Here is a 13,781-nt window from a genome sequence, read left to right as displayed (position 1 = left end):
AGTAAACTGTATATGCTTGGTTATGACTATTGGCTGTGCTTATCTCTATCTGTCGAGTCTGTTCCCTACGCTTGTGAATTATATGACTGTTGACTGTGCTTATCCCTATCTGTCGAGTCTATTCCCTGTTTTAAAAGCTAGAGTCTCTTAGGATATATCTTCAATGCTTCGAAATGGTTTTTCTTATATCTATATATATGCCTATATGTATTGTATTTCAACGCGTTGGAGTGGTTACCAGCATCTCTCGCTGAACATATATATTGGCTTTCAGGCACAGAGGGTAGACACTGGAGCGCACTAGAGTCTTGGAGCGTAGAAAAGATAGTTTCCCTTTCGGCCTGCGTGCCACACTTATGCATTACATTATTGAGGATATTAGTTAGTTAGCCTGTGCACCTGAGTTCTCTAGCTCAGGTGTGGCATAGCACCCCATACTCTTTATATTATTTTTGGGATTTAATGAGAAATTACCTTTATTATATAAGTCTTAAAAGTTGAAAAAATTTCGGGGTGTTACAGTTGGTATCAGAACCTAAGTTTGACCCTAGGATAAGACTCTTAAGACTAGACTTTAAGATAATAGGCTTGAACTTTAGGTATTTAGGAACGTAGGACTCAGGAACTTTAGGACGCGCGGTAAGACTGTGAAACCTACACATAACTCTCCCTCACTTTACCCTTCACTTATCCAAAGGAACTTTCCCTCCGCTTATCACGGCCAAAGTAAGGATACAAAACTCTCACTTAACATCCCTATAAACATTGACCCAGAAGGACGACAACATGGCACCAAACAGAAGACAATCAAGGACACCGGAACGCAACATACACGACCCTCTAACCCAAACCCTGCAGCAACTGACACAAGTCGCCCAAGCACTAAGCGACGTGGCTCTTTGCAATAACAGACCCCCACCACCTCCATCAAACACAAACTCAGACGTCGCCCCGACAAGTTTCGAATCATCGACCCCCCACGTTTTCAGGAGAAGAAGACCCCGTGATCCTGGAAGAATGGATCCGGACCCTTGACAAAATTCTAGGGCTAGTAGAATGCCCAGAGGAACGTCGCGTGGAGATAGCCTCGTTCTACTTCGGACACGAGGCAAACCTTTGGTGGATCCACGAGGGACCCGCTTACCGACAAGAACCAGGGTTCGACTAGGAAAGCTCAAAACACGTCTACGAGAGCGATTCTATCCAACACACGTAAAAGCATCTATGCACGAAGAGTTCCTCCATCTGAAACAAGGAACGACCATCGTCATGGAATACCATAAACGATTCCTAGAACTAGCACGCTTCGCACCGGAACTAGTCCCCACTGAGGTAACCAAAATAGAGAGATTCGTATCGGGCCTCAACTTTGAAGCCCGAAAGGCACTAGTAGTAAGCAGACCCCGGACCCTCAACGAGGCTTACTGCAGTGCCGCAAATCTCTATCGAATCCAACTGCTACAATGAGGGGTTCAAGAACAAATACGGAAAAGAAACACCGGAGGTGGGACACCACTGTAAAAAGGGCAAGAAACGACACCAACACTAGACCGAGTAACCTGGCCGGCCAAAGGCCACCCCTAGGGAGCAACGAAGCTAACACAATAAGCTTCCCTTGCCCAAAATGCAACAAAAGCCATAGAGGCAAAGACTGCATGGGCAATCCCTGGCGATGCTTCAACTGCGGGGAAGAAGGACACAAGGCCTTCCAGTGCACTCAACCCCAAAGGCCACGCACCACTCACCAAGGAAACTACGGCGCTCCCGGGAAGATATTCGTCATGAGCCGCACCCAGGCCGAACTCCGGGAACGAAGGCAACCTCGAGGAGGGGAAACTAAGACCAGAAGACGAGGACCACGCAAACCCGCAGAAGAAAACCAAGAAGATGAGTTCTGTCTAGGGTAGACCGGCAAATTCCTTGTAACCACCTTCGTAGTGGAACTATTTACTTAGCTTAATTACTTCGGAATTATTATAAATAAAACACTAGATCAAAATTCGACCCTACTTACAGGGGTGGAACTACAATTATACATAAGGAAAACAAGCCAAGCCTCCCACCACTAGAAGACAAAAAGAAGGAAAAAGACAAGGACCACACCATCAAAAGGCCTAGTGTCACCAATGGAAATTAAACCCTTGACCTCCCACATACAAAACCAAGATTTTAACCACTAGGCTAAAGGTGTTTCTTAAAACCTCAAGGGAACACTCCCTTCTTAAATCCCCCACAAATCCCTAAAACCCCCAAATCCCCAAATCAAAAACCCTTCTTCTTCTCCTTCTTCTTCTCCCACACTTCCTCTCCCTCACCCCTCCTTCCCATCTCACCTCTCCGCCTCCCCAAACGCCGGGCCAACAACCCTAGCCGGACGCCGTCGACGACCGAAGCCGCCACCGACCGCCCAGAAGGCGCCCCACCGCACACCGCCGTTGCGACCGGAAGCAAACTGCGACACCTCCACCACCCGCCACTCGCCTGAGCACACCCCGCTGCCACACACACCACCACTGCCCAGCTCCATCGAAAGGCCGCCGCCCCCCTCGCTGAACCGTCGCCAGGGCCGAACCACGCCGCCGCCTTTCGGCCGTCGAGAAAATCGCACCGCCGGAAGCCCGCCGGAGCTTCGCCCGAAGTTCATCGGAAAAAGCACTGTCTACCCAAAAATGCCGAAAAATCCCTCGGAACCCGTACCCCGGAATGGAGCAACGCCGGCTATACCGTAATTAGAGGTAAAGCCCTTGAACCCGACCAATTTTCTCCGGAATTGGTCGATATGCTTAATCACCAAGGACTTTTGGATACGTACCTCACCATCAAGGGGGATACGTACCCCGAATTGGTGAAAGAATTCTATCAACATCTAGTAGCCACCAAACAGGGTGATAAACTAGAAATCACCACCAAGGTCCGCGGCAAGGAAATCATACTCTCCGAAGGCCGCTTGGCCAGGCTCTTGAAATTGACCACCACGGGTGTGTCAAATTACGACCGAAAGGGGTGGATTGATACCCAAAATACGGGGTACAAAGACTACCTCGGGTACCTACTCGGGAAAGAGGAAGGGTTCACCTCGGCCACGCGACCAAATTGGAAGTGGATAATGGCGGAGCAAAAGATATTGGTTATGATTGTAACTGACAGCCTCTTGTCCACAAATAATAAGAGCAAGGACGTGGGGAGCTTAGAGTGCACTTTTGCCTACCTCTTGAAACACAAAATCAAGTTCAACCTACCGGCCCTCATGCTAAAACACATGGAATTTTGCAAGACAAGCAACCGACTTAGCCTGCCCTACGGGATGATCCTAAGTTGGATCATGGAGAGAAAGGGGGTGGATCTAAGCCACACTAAGGTCAAGACTATAAATGGCCTGATTTTTAATGCCCAGAACCTCCGACGCAATGATATCTATTACACTGAGGGAGGACAGTATGTTACCCTCGAGGAAATTTGTCTCAAACCCAAGGAGGAGCGTAGAGAGTTGGTTGACCGATTGGACATCTCTAACAAAAAGCTTAAACGGGCAATGCAAGATTGTGGGGACTTGAGGGAAGTGAAGATAAGGAAGAAGATAGCGAGCCTAACCCACCGACACACACACACGATCGGGAGGAAACCCAAGGGGACAAAACGAAGACTCAGTCAATGAGCGCATCCTAGCACAACTCGCCCAGCAAAACCAAATCATGGAAGAAGGGTTCTCATCCTTAATCCACACGACGCGCGCATTAGATCAGAGGGTGGCAGCAATCGAGGCCACCTTGGGCACTCACAGGGCATCCAGCTCCGGAGCAGGAAACCAAGGTAGACCCAAACTTCCCTATCACCACGACACCAGAAGTCCAGTCTACCCCAGCAAGGACAAAACATGGGGCCGCGTTCCTAACCAGGAGGCTAAAATACGGGATGTCTAGGGGTGAAAGAATGGATCAACACACCGGGCTTCAGGGACGAAGCCCCTTGTAAGGGGGGGGGGGGGGGAGAGTGTAACACCCCGTGTTACGACCCTAAAACCAATTAATCATTTAACCAATTATCCCAAAGAAAGAATTAAATTACAATAATTAATTAGGAAAAGGCCCACCATAGTCCGTGGGCCCTCACCTCTAAACCCAACCCCTAGTCCTAAAAGGAATAGAGTTAGCAAGCCTATAGTATTTGGGCCCCAATTAGTACTCTTAGATATATAAATAGGGGACATAGGAGGCACCTAGAACCCACACCACAATAATCTCTCACCACACAAGGAGTTCCAAGAAATCCCGTAGGAGAAATCAAGAAAGAAGAAAGACTTAGAGAAAGATCCTTCATAGCCGAGGAAATTAATTAAAGGCTAAGAGGTAACCCATGTCTCAACAAAACCTATTTTCTTAACTATGATCTCCCTCTAGGCATCCCTCTACATTCTTGTGTATTGATGATTCGTCTATGATATTGATGGTGTGATCTTGATAATTGATGTTATGATTTCTTGGGCAATCTTGATAATCTTGATGATGGAAAGAGATTCTTGATGATTGCGTGATATTCCTGATAAACCTAGATTCCTAATGATTGTGTGATGTTCTTGATAAATTGGATTGGTTCTTGATGTTAAAGGATGAATTATGTTCTTGATGATTTAAATATAATTAGAGCCCTAGGATGTATCGTGAAACTCGTGTGGTGTTATTCTTAATATATTGGGTGGGAATTCGCATGTTTGGGTGCTAATTATGTTTAGAAAGCATGATAGGATATGTGCCGTATGTTTCTTGCTTTTGATTCGTTAATTGTCTACGTGTTGTCATCAATTGCGTTTAAAGGTGTCTAAGCATGGTTTCGGGTTCCACAAAGGTTCCCGGAGCGTTATTTGTCAAAGAGAGTCAGTGAGGGGTAAGTGGGGGTAGGGGACCCGCCAACTACCCGCGGCCAGTCGCCTGCCCGCCGGGCACCCGCTGCCCGGAAACTCGTCACCGGCGGGCAGCCGGCGGGTGACCCTTCACCCACCGGCTACCCGCTGGAAATAGTCCCACTTCGGGATCCTGGCTTCCCCGTTTTTTGTTCCCCCTACCCCCGTGGTGTCCCAACGGACTCCGTCTATCGTGCCTATGTCTAGTTTGATGTTCGGGTACCATTCGTAGGATGGATGAGTCTTATATATTACATGCTAGTTGAATTGGTATCCCGTTGACCTAGGTATAAGAAGTATGAACCCCTTATGATTATTCTTATTAGGTGGATGATCACGCATAGGTTTCGTTATACGATTTCTCCCCCTTCCCAATGTGCCAATGTGGGTTGCATGTGTTTGCTATGTGTTATGTGTGTATGATACCCCAATTTGGTTGCGATCAAATTGGTTATTCCTGAGCTGCGGTTCAGAAGCTTGCTGCGGTCAGATTTACACTCTCGGGCTGCGGTCCACTGTTTGGTTGCGATCAAACGTTTTACATGAGCTGCGGTTCATATTCCTGGCTGCGGTCGGATGACTACTCTTGGGCTGCGGTCCACTGTTTGGTTGCGATCAAACATTATGATGAGCTGCGGTTCATCGGTCGGTTGCGATCGACCCCTCCGTGTTGCGATACGGGACAGGGTGATGCGGGGCCGTGTCAGAGCTATATGCGCTGACCCGCATGTATGGGCATGCGATTGGTCCTGTGGCGCCAACAAAGTGTGCTATGTGAAGAGATATGGATGGTTTGATGTTACAAAGGTTATGAAAGTGTGACCATAGGATACATGCTAGTAAACCGTATATGCTTGATTATGACTATTGGATGTGCTTATCTCTATCTGTCGAGTCTGTTCCCTATGCTTGTGAATTATATGACTGTTGACTGTGCTTATCCCTATCTGTCGAGTCTATTCCCTGTTTTAAAAGCTAGAGTCTCTTAGGATATATCTTCATGTTTTGAAATGGTTTTTCTTATATCTATATATATGCCTATATGTATTATATTTCAACGCGTTGGAGTGGGTTTCCAGCATCTCTCGCTGAACAGATATATTTGGCTTTCAGGCACAAAGGGGTAGACACTGGAGCGCGCTAGAGTCTTGGAGCGTAGAAATAGATAGTTTCCCTTTGGGCCTGCGTGGCACACTTATGCATTTACATTATTGAGGATATTAGTTAGTTAGCCTGTGCACTTGAGTTCTCTAGCTCACGTGTGGCATAGCACCCCGTACTCTTTATATTATGTTTTGGGATTTAATGAGAAATTACCTTTATTATATAAGTCTTAAAAGTTGAAAAATTTTGGGGTGTTACACCACAGGACCATCGCATGCCCATACATGAGGGTCAGCGCATATAACGCTGACACGCCCTCGCAACACCCTGCCTCATACCGTAGCATTAAGAGGTTGACCGTAGCCAACCGATGAACCGCAGCTCATCAAACCATTTGCGAGCCAAACGGTGGACCGCATCCCAAAAGTGTATCTCTGACCGCAGCCAGGCTATGAACCGCAGCTCTTGTAAAACGTTTGCAAGCCAAACGTTGGACCGCAGCCCAAAAGTGTATTTCTGACCGCAGCCAGCTTATGAACCGCAGCTCATGTATAACCAATTTGTCTGCAGCCAATATTGGGGAATCATGCACACATAACACATAACAAGCACATGCAACCCACATTAACACATTGGGAAGGGGGGGGGGGGGAACGTATAATGAAACCCATGCGTGGTCATCCACATACTAGGAATAATCCTAAGGGGTTCATACTTCTTTCACTTAGGCCAAACGGGTACCGATTCAACTAGCATGCAATACATAAGACTCTGTTATCCTACGAATGGTACCCGAAACATCAAACTAGACTTAGGCACGATAAACGGAGTCCGTTGGGACACCACGAGGGTCATGGAAACATCAAATGGGGAGACAACCATCCCGAAGTGGGAAAAACCAGCGGGTGGCCGGTGGGTGGAGGACCACCCGCTGGCTGCGAGAAACCGGGCAGCGGGTGCCCGGCGGGTAGTCGCCTGCCCGCTGCCAGCGACGCCCTTTAGGGGCAGCAGGTAGGTGGCGGGTTTCGCTACCCCACCAACCCCCCACTGACTCTTTTTCAATACTTGGGTCCCGGGATCTTTCGTGAAACCGGAAACCATGTTTAGACACTTTTAAACACAAATGACGACACCACGTAGTCAAGTAATGGATCAAAACCAAGAATCATATTGAACACATCCTAACATGACTTCTAGACATAATTACCACCCGAACATGCGAAATCCCTCCCAATTATATCAATAATATCCCAATACGAAATTCCCAATTTTAACCTAGGGCTCTAACCATATTTAAATCATCAAAATCATAGTTTCATCTTTAAAATCAAGAACATCAAGATTTATCAAGAACATCACATAATTATCAAGATCCTCTTATAATCATCAAGATTATCAAGATCATCTCATCAAATATCAAGATCATATCATAATCAACATAAAGGATTTATCAAAACAAAAGCATAGAGAGGGAGCCAAAGAAGAGGATTATAGCAAGGAAAATAGGTTTTGTTGAGACAGGGGTTACCTCTTAGCCTTAATTAGAATCCTTGGCTATAAAGGGTCTTTCTCTAAGATCTCCTCTTCTTGATTTCTCCTATGGGAATTCTTGTGTTGGTAAAGCTATTGTGGTGTGACTTCTAGGTGCCTTCTATGTCCATATTTATATATCTAAGAGTCATAATTGGGGTCTGAATGGTATGGGTTTGCTAATTCTATTTCTTATAGGACTAAGGGATTGGTTTAGGGATAAGGGTCCATGGTCTCTGGTGGACCTGTAACACCCCAGATTTTCAGGATATTTAAAACTTATAAAATAAAGGTGAAATCTCATTAAATCCCAAAACATAATACAAGAGTATGGGGTGCTATGCCACACCTGAGCTAGAGAACTCAGGTGCACAGGCTAACTAACTAATATACTCAAATAGCATAAATGCTAAATCATGGCACGCAGGCCGAAAGGGAAAAACTATCTAAGCTACGTCCAAGCTTCTAGCGCACTCCAGTGATCTACTCGTCTGTGCCTGAAAGCCAAATATATCTGTTCAGCGAGAGATGCTGGTAACCCACTCCAACGCGTTGAAATACAATACGTATAGAGGTATATATAGATATACGAAAACCATTTTGAGCATGAAGATATATATCCTACGAACTCTAGCTTTTAAAACCGGGAATGACTCGACAGATAAGGCTAGACACAAGCAACAGTTATAACAAGCGTATACAATCCACAACAGGCAAGACAGATAAAGGTGAGCACAAATAATAATCATAACCCAATGTAAACAATCCCCAGCATAAATCTCATAGTCACATCCCCCAATATACTCATAAACACAACCCATCCATATCTCATCACATAGCACACTTTGTTGGCGCCACAGGACCAATCGCATGCCCATACATGAGGGTCAGCGCATAGAGCTCTGACACGGCCACGCAGCACCCTGCCCCGTCTCACCTTACGGAGGAGTCGATCGCAACCGACTAATGAACCGCAGTTCTATATAATATTTATATACCTGACTGGTTTTTACTAGCCTGGTTAACAGTTGGGATGGTTCTCAACCCATTCAACTGCCCGTATAGTGGACCTTTGTCCTATATAATATTTATATACCTGACCGGTCTCTACCAGCCTGGTTAACAGCTGGTATGGTTCTTAGCCCATCCGACTGCCCGTATAGTGGAACTTAGTCCTATATAATATTTATATACCTGACCGGTCTCTACCAGCCTGGTTAACAGCCGGTATGGTTCTCAGCCCACCCGACTGCCCGTATAGCCCGATTGATCTTAACCAACTTGGGGTTACATGCACACATAACACATAGCAAGTACATGCAGCCCACATTAACACATTGGGAAGGGGGAGAAAACGTATAACAAAACCTATGCGTGATCCATCACATACTAAGAATAGTCCTAAGGGGTTCATACTTCTTCCACCTAGGTCAACGGGATACCAATTCAACTAGCATGCAATATAATAGACTCATAAACCTACGAACGGTACCCGAAATATCAAACTAGACATAGGCACGATAAACGGAGTCCGTTGGGACACCACGGGGGACGGGGAAACATCAAACGGGGAAGCCGGGAACCCAAGATGGGGAACATTCCAGCTGGTAGCCGGTGGGTGGGGGGCCACCCGCCGGCTGCCCGCCGGATTCGCTATTTCGGGCAGCGGGTCGCCGGCGGGCAGCTGCCCGCCCGCCGGCTGCCCGCTGCCGGGATCACCATTCCGGCCGTGGGTAGGTGGCGGGCCCCCTACCCCCCACTGACTCTTATCACACAATTTCACCCCGGGAACCATTGTGGAACCCGAAACCATGCTTAGACACTTTACAACGCAATCAACGACAACACGTAGACAATTAACGGATCAAATACGAGAAACGAACGGCACACAACCTATCATGCTTTTCTAAACATAATCAACACCCTAACATGCGATTACCCCACCCGATAATCCAAGAATAATATCATACGATACAACCTAGGGTTCTAATCACTTTTATATCAACAAGAATACGATTCGCCTTCTAATTGCAAGATTCGTTTTAGCATGCCGTTTGCGGTTTTAACTTCGGTGTGGCTTAGGTCCACTCCCTTTTTCTCCATGATCCAACTTAGGATCATTCCGTAGGGTAGGCTAAGTCGGTTGTTTGTCTTGCAAAACTCCATGTGTTTTAGCATGAGTGCCGGTAGGTTGAGCTTGACTTTATGTTTCAAGAGATAGGCAAAGGCGCATTCTAAGCTCCCCACGTCCTTGCTCTTATTGTTCGTGGGCAGGAGACTATCGGTTATAATCATGACCAATATCTTTTGCTCCGCCGATAGCCACTTCCTATTTGGTCGTGTGGCCGCGGTGAATCCGTCTTCTTTCCCGAGTAGGTACCCGAGATAGTCCTTGTACCCGTGTTTTGGGTATCAATCCACCCCTTTCGGTCGTAGTTTGACACACCCGTGGTGGTTAATTTCAAGAGCTTGGCCAAACGGCCTTCGGAAAGTATAATTTCCTTGCCGCGGACCTTGGTGGTGATTTCTAGCTTATCACCCCGTTGGGTGGCTACAAGGTGTCGATAGAATTCCTTCACCAATTCGGGATATGTATCCCCTTTGATGGTGAGATATGTATCCAAAAGCCCTTGGTGTCTAAGCATATCAACCAATTCCGGAGAGAATTGGTCGGGTTCAAGGGCTTTACCTCCGATCACGGTGTAATCGGCGTTGCTCCATTCCGAGGTGCGGGTTCCGAGGGGTTTTTTCGGCATAGTGAAGCCTTTCTTGGTGGTAAAATGATCCGGTGAACTTTCTGATGACTTTCCGGTGGGACGGCGGCGGAGCTCCGGCACGTTTTTCCGGCGAGACCCTCGGCGGTGCGGCGTTTTGCGAGGGAGGTGGCGGCTAAGTGGGTTCCGGCGTTGGTGTGGCGAGGGCAAGGGCGTGGTGGCAGCGGGTTGCAGCTGGGCATAGCGTGGGTGATGGTGGGGCGGTCGGCTTAGGCGGCGGCGCGGTGGTGTGGGCTGACGGATGGTGTTCGGCCGGTGGCGGCGTGCGGCTGAGCGTGGTCTGGGTGGTTGGCGGTGGTGATTCGTGGGTTCCGGCGTGGGGGCGGTCGGACGAGATGGAGAGAAAAGGGAGAGAAGAGGGAGAGAGAAGGTGGGGAAACGTGGAAGAAGAAGAAGGGTTTTTTTGATTTGGGGGTTTTGGTGGGTTTTAGGGATTGTAGGGGCCTTAAGAAGAAAGTGTTCCCTTATGATTCCAAGAAACACCTTTAGTTTAGTGGTCAAGACCTTGGTTTTCTATATGGGAGGTCCAGGGTTCAATTCCTGTTGGTAACACTAGGTTTTTTAATGGTGTGGCCTTTGTCTTTTTCCCTCATTCGTCTTCTAGTGGTGGGGGGCTCGGCTTGACATATAAATTTTTGGTTCTATCTTTATAAGTAGGATCGAATTTCGATCTAATCTTTTATTCATAATAATTCCGAAGTAATTGCTAAATAAGTAGTTCTATTATGAAAGTGATTACAAGGAATTTGCCGGTTTATCCTAGACAGAATTCGTCTTCTTGGTTTTCTCTCGCGGGGTTTGCGTGGTCCTCATCTTCTGGGATTAGGTTCCCCTCCTCGAGATTGCTCTCGTTCCCGAGATCGGCTTGAGTGCGGCTCATGACAAATATTTTCCCGGGAGCGCCGTAGTTCCCTTGGTGGGTGGTGCCCCGTGTTGACCCGTGGTGGTGGTGCGTTGTCTTTGGGGTTGGGTGCACTGGTAGGCCTTGTGTCCTTCCTCTCCGCAGTTGAAGCATCGCCAGGGATTGCCCATGCAATCCTTGCCTCTATGGTTCTTGTTGCATTTCGGGCAAGGAAGGTTCCTTGTGCTAGCGTCGTTGGTTCCCAGGGATATCCTTTGGTTGGCCTGGTTACTTGGTCTAGTGTTGATGTCATTTCTTGTCCTTTTTACCGGTGGTGCCCCTCCTCCGGTGTTCCTCTTTCGTATTTGTTCCTGAACCCCGCGTTGGAGTAGTTGGATTCGATAGAGATTGGCGGCACTGGAGTAAGCCTCGTTGAGAGTCCGAGGTCTGCTTACCACAAGTGCTTTTCGTGCTTCAAAGTTGAGGCCTGATACGAACCTCTCTATTTTGGTTACCTCGGTGGGGACTAGTTCTGGCGCGAAGCGTGCCAGTTCGAGGAATCGCTTGTGATATTCCATGACGGTAGCTGTCCCTTGTTTCAGATGGAGAAACTCTTCGTACATGGATGCTTTTACGTGTGTTGGATAGAATCGTTCTCGTAGTTGCGTTTAGAGGTTTTCCCAGTTGAACCCCGGTTCTTGTTGGTAAGCGGGACCCTCGTGAATCCACCAAAGATCGGCTTCGTGTCCGAAGTAGAACGAGGCTATCTCCACGCAACGTTCTTCTGGGCATTCTACTAGCCCGAGAATTTTGTCGAGGGTCCGGATCCATTCCTCCAGGATTACGGGATCCTCTTCTCCTGAGAACGTGGGTGGTCGATGGTTTGAGACTTGTCGGGCGACGTCTGAGTTCGCGTTCGATGGAGGTGGTGGGGGCCTATTGTTGCGTAGAGCTACGTCGCTTAGTGCCTGGGCGACTTGCGTTAGTTGTTGTAGTGTTTGGGTTAGGGGGTCGTGTGCGGCGGGTTCTGGGGTCCTTGATTGTCTTCTATTGGGTGCCATGCTGTCGTCTTTCTGAGTCAATGTTTATAAAAAACATTAAATTAGAGCTTGGTGTCCTTCTTTGACATGATAAGCGGGGGAAGGTTTTCTTTAGACAAGGAAGGAATGAAGTGAGGGGGTTATGTGTAGGTTTCACAATCTCACCGTGCGTCCTAAAAATCCCGAGTCCTATGTTCCTAATGTCCTAGAGTCCGGTCTGAAGAGTCTTATCATAGGGTCAAACTTAGGCTCTGATACCAACTGTAACACCCCAGATTTTCAAGACTTTTAAAACTTATATAATAAAGATAGAATCTCATTAAATCCCAAAATAAGATACAAAGAGTACGGGGTGCTATGCCACACCCGAGCTAGAGAACTCGGGTGCATATGCTAAATTCTAAAACCTCAATCAGTATCAATACTAGATCATGGCACGTAGGCCGAAAGGGAAAAACTATCTAAGCTACGCCCCAAGCTTCTAGCACGCTCCAGTGATCTACTCGTCTGTGCCTGAAAGCCAAATATATCTGTTCAGCGAGAGATGTTGGTAACCCACTCCAACGCGTCGAAATACAATACATATAGACATATATATAGATATACGAAAACCATTTTGAAGCATGAACATATATCCTAAGAAACTCTAGCTTTCAAAACAGGGATCGACTCAATAGGTAGGGCTAAGCACGGACAGCAGTTATAACAAGCATATACAGTTTACAACAGGCAAGACAGGTAAGATAAGCACAATTGATAATCATAATCCAACATATACGATTCCCAGTATAAAACCCATAGTCACATCCCCAAGGTACTCATAACAACAACTCATTAGTATCTCATCACACAGCACACTATGTTGGCGCCACAGGACCAATCGCATGGCCATACATGAGGGTCAGCGCATATAGCTCTGATACGGCCCCGCAGCACCCTGCCCCGTATCGCAACACGGAGGGGTCGATCGCAACCGACGGATGAACCGCAGCTCATCATAGTTTGATCGCAACCAAACAGTAGACCGCAGCCCAAGAGTATGTCATCTGACCGCAGCCAGGAAATATGAACCGCATCTCATGTAGAAACGTTTGATCGCAACCAAACGGTGGACCGCAGCCCGAGAGTGTAAATCTGACCGCAGCCAGTTTCTGAACCGCAGCTCAGGAATAACCAATCCGATCGCAACCGAATTGGGGTATCATGCAAACATAACACATAGCAAGCACATGCAACCCACATTAACACGTTGGGAAGGGGGAGAAAACGTATAACAAAACCTATGCGTGATCCTTCACATACTAAGAATAATCCTAAGGGGTTCATACTTCCTTCACCTAGGTCAACGGGATACCAATTCAACTAGCATGCAATATATAAGACTCATACAACCTACGAACGGTACCCGAAATATCAAACTAGACATAGGCACGATAGACGGAGTCCGTTGGGACACCACGGGGGTTAAGGGGAACATCAAACAGGGAAGCCAAAATCCCAAATTGGGGTGCAAACGAGCGGGTAGCCGGTGGGTGAGGGTTCACTCGCCGGCGGCAGCTATTCCGGGCAGTTGCCCGCCGCCGGCGTTGCCCAAG

The sequence above is a fragment of the Ipomoea nil genome, unplaced genomic scaffold (genome assembly GCF_001879475.1).
Source record: "Ipomoea nil cultivar Tokyo-kokei standard unplaced genomic scaffold, Asagao_1.1 scaffold1179, whole genome shotgun sequence".
NCBI classification, from domain to species: domain Eukaryota; kingdom Viridiplantae; phylum Streptophyta; class Magnoliopsida; order Solanales; family Convolvulaceae; genus Ipomoea; species Ipomoea nil.
Note: the sequence above shows the minus strand (reverse complement) of the source record.